General features: G+C 34.2%; 1 long non-coding RNA gene across 1 annotated transcript; it reads right to left on the bottom strand.

Annotated features, from left to right (window-relative positions):
- Positions 1-1,069: 1,069 nt before the first annotated feature.
- On the bottom strand, positions 1,070-3,371 carry LOC140060562 (uncharacterized). The gene is made up of 4 exons (XR_011847342.1): positions 3,339-3,371; positions 2,708-2,787; positions 2,086-2,175; positions 1,070-1,477 (listed from the first exon to the last, which is right to left on the bottom strand). It is a non-coding gene; the product is annotated as an uncharacterized lncRNA (long non-coding RNA).
- Positions 3,372-8,795: the final 5,424 nt, after the last annotated feature.

Genomic DNA, 8,795 nt, shown 5'->3' with positions numbered 1-8,795 from the left:
AAGCGCCCTCAATATTGTCAGACGGCGATATGTGCCTGAGCGTGACGCCGCGCGAGTGGTTGAATCTCGTTCAACTTTCGCGACATTTGCAACTTTTATAACTACACTTTAAATTATTTTAATCAATTTCGTCATAAATATTATAAAACCATTTTTATACTATTTGTTAGAAAATAAGTTTTTTAATTACCGATTTTTTGGAAATAATAAGTAATTAAGCATAACACCAAGTTTACGAAATTATTTACACCCGGAAGTTTTAAAAATTAACATCGATCGGCCTAGCAAATGTAAACAATGGAAAGTTTGAAAAAATGCTTGTCAAATTGTACACTTTTTGTTTTTATTCGTAATTTTCATAAATACTTGAAAAATCTAGGTAAAAGTTTGATTATATATGCTTACATGAGACATTGAATTGTTAGGAGGTGACGGTGAAAATCTCAAGAAATTTTCATTGAAAAACTCGACTGTTTTGTTAAATGCGAAACAGCGTATTTGGCGAGAGGTCGATGAACGCGTCTGATAACCGCTCGCTAGGCTGTACGCAACTAGGCCTAGGTTGTAGCTAGGCCTAGTTGGTACGTATAAGTAGTGTAATCATGCTATACATCATTTTAATTTACAATAGATTAAATAATAAGCTTAATTATTATCATTGTATTTATTTCAACTGAATATAATTCATCATAAATGTAAAAATTTAGTAAAACTACTAACTACCAGGCCTAGGCTAGGCCCTTAAATTTAAAGCCTATACAAAAATACTCAAACTACTGTATGATAAATATAATATAAAATTAAAGGTTGGTAAAATTAACATTTCTTTTCATTTTTGTAGGCAACACAGTTTCACGAAAAGGCTTTACGTTCTACTTGCTTTTGTTGTGGAACAAAATTTAAAGAAAAAGATAAAAAATACAATTTTTAAAATATGAAAAGCCGTCACAAATTTGCACTAAATCTAACAAATGTAAAATCACAACCTATATACATTTGTACAACCTGCCATTCACGAATTTGCAATGGATACTGTATACTACCACGCTAACATTTACATTAACAGGGCATGGAACAAATTGCTTGGCATGCTACACCAACAACTTACAACAACTATGACCTGGGCAAAAACTACATTCACAAGTGAAAGAACACACTGGCGTTTAAGGGAACAGTTTTTTTATTTGGTACAGCTGCTCCATAATCTGCTTTTCTTCCTTATATCTTCACTCTTTTTGAAAGTTTATACTAACAAATTTATTTAAATGAACATACCTCATAATCAAATAACTGTTTTCTCATCCTAATTTATATACATAGTTTAAAAACTGCCAATTTTCAATTAAGATTACATCATACATTGTACATTTCTATTCAACAAAATTGTCAGAACTTTCTATTATTTAAATGTCTAAGATAGTCAGGTCTCGGGTCCATTCTACAGTCACCACAGATTGACTTTTTCATCACAAAATTTCTGAAATTATAAAATGTATTAATGTGTAAATTAAGTATTTTTTTAATTACATAAAAAATATGATACAAGTATTTTTAGCAGAATACAGGCATATTGCACCAGGTGTAATACAGCCTAAGCTACATATGCTTGAGCACCATGCTATTGCATTCATGAGAGAATGGAAGGTGGTCTCTGAACAAGGCGGGGAGCTAATACATGCCAAACTCAACCGTCACAAAACAGCAGTGTGGATTAGAGTCAAACTTAGACTCATCTGACTTTCACATCTCCAATGATACAAAATGAAATAATAAAACCCAACAAATGCAAGAAAGCCAACAAAGAATGATTCATTAACATTAATGATCATAAAATATTGTACATTTTTAAATGTTAAAGGAATATTGCATTGTATTGATTTCCTATTAACAATGCCTAATGATAATGAACATGTAAAAGTAATACTATAGTATGTCTATATTTCAATTACTAACTAATTACTATTGATTGATAGTACTACTGCTGTACTGTACATGTGTTAGTGATTGATTGTTAAAGTTACAAATTCATAGCATGGTAAACACAATTTAAAATTTACTAGTTCTTGAACAGTAAAATAAACTTACCTATATAGATGGTAGGTATAGGTATTGGTCCAAATCTGTTTAAAATGTTTTAGCCATTTTGGGTTGCCGCTATACTATATTATTATGTACCTAAAAAATATTAATAGTAATAGTATAACATTATAATAAGAATTAATTAAAATTAACTTATTATATTTACTATGGTTGCATACACACTAATTTGAATATGCAGTGATGAGCAAAAACAAATGTTAAAATTCATTATTTATAATAATTGTAATTATTACATACAGGGTAGGCATATATGCCTTATGTCATTGCATAGGGTATATATAACCAGGTATCCTCATAATAAACATTATTTGTAATAAATACTGTAAATATATTAAAAATAAAAATTAATAATAGCCTCTAGGCCTAATTAGGTAGCCTACTAATACCTAGCCTATTGCTCTAGGCTAGGCTAAATAAGCTGGAAAGCTGCTTCTCTTAGGCTGCTAGTGCAAGAGAGCACAGGTCTAGCTAGTATATTAAAATAAAAATAGGGCCTAGCCTAGCCTAGCCCAGCCAGTGGTAGTGATTGGTTGTTAATATTGAAAATTAATAGCATGGTAAACACAATTTAAAATTTACTAGTTCTTGAACAGTAAAATAAACTTACCTATAATATAGATGGTAGGTATAGGTATTGGTCCAAATCTGTTTAAAATGATTTTTCCACTTCGGGTTGCCGCTATGTACCTAAAAAATAGTAAAACATTACTATAAGAATTAATTAAAATTAGCTTATTAAATTTAATATGGTTGCATACATACTAATTTGAATATGCAGTGATGAGCAAAAACGAATGTTAAAATTCATTATTTATAATAATTGTAATTATTACATACAGGGTAGGCATATATGCCTTATGTCATTGCATAGGGTATATATAACCAGGTATTCTCATAATAAACATTATTTAAATAAAATACTGTAAATATATTAAAACTAAAATTAATAATAATTAAATAATAATATATAGGCGTAGAGCCTAGACCTAATTAGGTAGTCTACTTATACCTAGCCTATTGCTCTAGGCTAGGCTAAATAAGCTGGAAAGCTGCTTCTATGTAGGCTGCTAGTGTTAGAGAGCACAGGTCTAGCTAGTATATTAAAATAAAAATAGGGCCTATAATATAGGCCTAGCCTACCCAGCCACTGGTAGTGATTGATTGTTAATATTTAAAATTAATAGCATGGTAAACACAATTTAAAATTTACTAGTTCTTGAGCAGTAAAATAAACTTACCTACTGTATATAGATGGTAGGCTGCTATATTGGTCCAAATCTGTTTAAAATGTTTTTGCCACTTCGGGTTGCCGCTATGTACCTACAAAATAGTAAAACATTATTATTATAAGAATTACTTAAAATTAGCTTATTAAATTTAATATGGTTGCATACATACTAATTTGAATATGCAGTGATGAGCAAAAACGAATGTTAAAATTCATTATTTATAATAATTGTAATTATTACATACAGGGAAGGCATATATGCCTTATGTCATTGCATAGGGTATATATAACCAGGTATTCTCATAAGAAACATTATTTAAATAAATACTGTAAATATATTAAATTAAAATTAATAATAATTAAATAATAATATATAGGCGTAGAGCCTAGACCTAATTAGGTAGTCTACTTATACCTAGCCTAATTGCTCTAGGCTAGGCTAAATAAGCTGGAAAGCTGCTTCTCTGTAGGCTGCTGCTAGTGATAGAGAGCACAGGTCTAGCTAGTATATTAACATAAAAATAGGGCCTATAATATAGGCCTAGCCTACCCAGCCAGAGGTAGTGATTGATTGTTAATATTGAAAAATAATAGCATGGTAAACACAATTTAATATTTGCTACTTCTTGAACAGCAAAATAATCTTACCTATATATAGATGGTAGGTATGGTCCAAATCTGCTTAGCCACTTCAGGTTACTGCTCTATATATGTAGGCTACCTACAATAGTATAACATTAATAATTATTATAACAATTTTATAAAATTAACTTAACTTATTAAATTTAATATGATTGCATACTAATTTGAATATGCAGTGATGAGCAAAACCGAATGTTAATATGATGCTTGTCATTATTTATATTGTAATTATTACATACAGGGTAGGCCTATAATATTCCCTATGTCATTGCATACATGGTATATATAATCCTCATAATATTAAATTTACAGTTTTTGTAATGAATACTGTAAATTTATTAAAACTAAAATTAATTATACTGATTAAATAATATTAAAAATATATAGGCCTAGGCCTAGGCGTAGATCCTGGGCCTAATTTTAATTAGGTAGCCTACTAATACCTATTAGGCTAGTAGTAGGCTAGCCTACTCAAGGCCAGGCTAACTAAGCCGGAAAGCTGCTTCTCTGTAGTAGGCTGCTAGAGAGCACAGGTCTAGCTAGGGCCTAGGCCTAGTATTAAAATAAAAATAGGGCCTATAATATTGGTATATGCCTACCCTACACAGCCAGGCCTAAATAATTAATATAATGTAACATTTCCAAACTCATTTGGGTCAGCTGTCACATGAAAGGCAGTGTTGCAACTAGAGTAGACACAAGCCTAAGCCTAAAAATGACACAATTTGAAACGGCCATAGCTCAAAAATTCAACCATCACCTCTCGACCATTACTATGTTATAACATTCACAGATAACTAAATTATCATGCAGTACCAAAGAATTAGAGTGAAAATTACATTTTTTAAAGATACGGACAAACAAACATGTACCAAATTTGGAAATGTCACTCACGTGCGTAAATTGGTATATGCTTGTATTTTATGGTCCACCCTTCCATTAATTTTCAGCGTTACATTCCTTGTAAAAAACAAAACGACAACGTGCTTGTTTCATCCAGGGACTCTTTAATGAATATTCATATTTTTAGCGACCCTTTATTTTTTTATCTCATTCTCATTGGCTGTTTAAAACATGTCTTTAAATGACGTTTGACTCCACTCTGCACACGTGGATTTGTAAGTAATTGTTTATGTATTGTTACTCCAGCGATACGACTTGTAACGTTGAGGGCGCATGACTTAATTCGTATGTTTGAAACAGCTGTGTAATCAGCCCACTGACTGGGTGAGTAGTTTAGTAGTTGTAGAAAAGGACGGTTCTCTGAGGCTATGCCTCAACCCTAAAGATTTGAACAAGGAAATTAAAAGAGAGCATCACATGATTCCTACAACAGAGCATGTAATAAGTAAATTGTCAGGGCGTAAATTGTTCACGCACATAGATATGAAAGATGCATACTGGCAAATACCATTTAATAACGGAACACAGCACTGAGTTGTGCACCTTCAACACACCATTTGGGAGGTATTCATTTAACAGATTACCCTTTGGTCTATGTAGTGCCAGTGAGGTTGTTCAAAAGAGAAACGAACAAATATTTGGGGGTATTGACAATGTATTTGTAATTTCTGATGACATGATAATCGCTACCGATGACGATGAAAAGCATCATGATAGTGTGATAGCCAAAGTCATGGAGCGTGCTAAAGATGAAAATGTAAAATTTAATAGAAATAAGATTAAGCTTAAAGAACATGAGTTGACATACTTAGGTCACATAATTAGTAGAGATGGTGTTAAGCCTGATAGTTCTAAAGTAAAAGCAATTTATGATATGCCTACACCTTCTTGTAAGTCTGACCTGAGACGTTTAATGGGAATGATCAACTATCTGTCGCCATTTATTCCAAATATGTCTACCATCAGCGCTCCTATGAGAGAGTTATTAAAGAAAGAAGTAGCATGGTCTTGGGAAGAACGCCACGACCAATCGCTAAAACATTTGCAGAGTTTGTTAAGCTCAGAGCCAGTACTTAAGTACTTTGATCCGAATAAAGAATCCAATGTGACGCATTATCTTTTGGACTAGGAAGTGTTTTAATGCAAGATGGTCACCCGTTACGCTATAGTTCGCGATCACTAACGTCAGCCGAAATGAACTATTCTCAGATAGAAAAAGAAATGCTAACTATTTGTTTTTCACTTGAAAGGTTTAACAACTATGTCTTCTACGGACGTTCAGTTACGATCCAGTCTGATCACAAACCTCTTGAGTCAATTACAAAGAAACCAATTCACAAGGCGAGTCCCAGACTACAGCAGATGATGCTACGACTATTAAAATATGATATAAATGTCACATATGTTCCAGGTCGTGAAATGTATATCGCGGACGCACTGAGCAGAGCGGTTCCGATGGAAACTGTCACGAATGATCCTGAAATTCTACAATATCGTATACATGCCGTACATGAGCTGTTGAGTATGAGTAAAGCTAGAATAACGGAATACAACAAGCGACTAACGAGGACGAGACACTAAAGGAACTATCGAAACAGTGCCATATTGGCTGGCCTGAGCGACGTCAGTCAGTCAGCGTAAAGATAAGACAATTTTGGCCGATGCGTGACGAAATTTATGAACATGAGGGACTAATGTTTATTGGGAAGAAATTGATAGTACCAGAAAGCAAACGAGAATTCATGCTTAACCGCATTCACGATGGTCATTTAGGAATAGAGAAATCCAAGGCCAGAGCCACAGAGTTGTTGTACTGGCCCGGTATCACCAATGCTATTCATGACATGGTATCAAGATGTACGACATGTGCAAAGTACAAACGGAAAAATCAACGCGAACCAATGATAACTCACGAAATACCTGAAATACCCTTTTATAGAGTTGGGGCAGACATTTTCAACTTTGGAGGAAATGACCACTTAGTAATATTATTTTATTATTCAAAATATCCCGAAGTCGTCACGCTACGCAACAAAACTGCCAAAGAAGTAATCGGCAGGCTAAAAACGATTTTCGCGAGACATGGCATTCCAGCGACATTTGTAAGCGACAACATGCCTTTCGCAAGTTTTGAAATGAAAGAGTTCGCTAAATCATGGGGGATAGAACTAATCACATCGAGTCCCACCTATGCACAAAGCAATGGTCAAGCTGAACGGTGCATACAGACAGTCAAGCAATTGTTGAGGAAAGCCGCTGATGACTTTCACGGAGACTTTCATTTAGCTTTACTCGCTTATCGAGATGCGCCGTTGGGAGGTATCGGCAAATCTCCAGCACAGTTGCTGATGAACAGAAGGCTTAGAACACGAATTCCTATCGTACGCGAGCAACTTAAGCCTACACTGATTCCAGACGCACATAATTCGTTGATCGTTAGACAAGACAAACAGGCGGAATATTACAATCGTGGAACGCGAACGCTACAATCACTGAAAGGAAACGAGATAGTCCGTCTCAACAAAGGCCGAGAATGGGTCCCCGCGAAAGTGTTATCTGAACATGTTACCCCGAGATATATATGGTCGCTACGCAAAACGGACAAGTGTATAGACGCAATCGCCGACAATTAAATCAATTACATGAAGAAGATATTAATGTTGAAGGGGAAGTGGATGAAACTCCTATCGAAACTCCGCCGAGGACACCTGATCCTCAAAAGGAAGAGGTAGTCATCACCAGACCAAAGCGAAATAGACGTGTGCCCAAACGTTTTGATGATTTCATAATGGACAAATAATGTTTAAATGACTCATTGTTCATAATTTCTCTGCCAGATATTCATGTTTTATTATACACAAATGTTCATCATCATAGTTTAATTGTTTCATTAAGAGTTTGATATTTTGATTACGATTGTTGTTGTTAATGTTTAAGAAAAGAGGAGATGTCACATATTAGACCGGGCGCCCGGAAGATTTATTCATGTGAAAAGATACAAAAGGTCTGATGATGTAGTTAGGTGCATATTAGGGCGAGATGCAATATTCGACATTGCTGCCGGGTCACAGCCTGTACATAGGGCCTGTGGGGATCATAACATAGGGGGGTAAAAATGCATTTATTTATGTGAAGCGATACAAGGATAAACTTTTTTGGATATCATTCGCAGTGGGCTACTAATGATTACATCACCAATGACAGCAACTTTATCCAAACAGCAACATTTTAGGGCCACGCCCAAATGGGTTTATTCATGTGAAGCGATACAAGGTTGAATCTTTTTTTAATGGCAGCAGTATATATTGGGGATGACAAAAACACCAATGACAGCAACTTTATCCTGTACATAAGCTCAGACAGCAGCCCTAAAGGTCCGCAGTTTCCTCCTATTCGGCTATATACTCGGCGCGTATGTCGTCTAATGGCGTTCAGCTGAGACTGCTGAGTTAGAAATACGTGATACGGACTCGGACTGACAATAAATACACAGTAGAATGCTAAAACAATAAATAAAGAGAGCAGTTGTTTCCTGTACCAAATCATCAAACATCAAACTCTTAGGAACTCGCCCAAAATGGGTTTATCCATGAAGTGTGTAATCATTTTTGAGCAGCTCAAATACCCGAGGCTCCATTCGTGATCAACAATGTCGATAATACAAACACATTCACGATAACGAGTGACTTTTATTTTATAATTGAAATATATCTTTATTTTGGAATAATAAATAACACCAACAAAAACACTTAAAATAACCAACAGCAGATTTGTATTTTAGGGTATCATTTTGAACAATCAATATTATATCAAAATCATTATTTCACAACACAAAATAATATAATTTAAGAATATTTTACAGATAAACTAATTAATAAATACACTCATAATGATCGACACCGGTACCGATTATTGTGCATTA

Source organism: Antedon mediterranea, chromosome 10 (genome assembly GCF_964355755.1).
Source record: "Antedon mediterranea chromosome 10, ecAntMedi1.1, whole genome shotgun sequence".
NCBI lineage: Eukaryota > Metazoa > Echinodermata > Crinoidea > Comatulida > Antedonidae > Antedon > Antedon mediterranea.
Note: the sequence above shows the minus strand (reverse complement) of the source record. Positions and strands in the feature narration are given on the sequence as shown.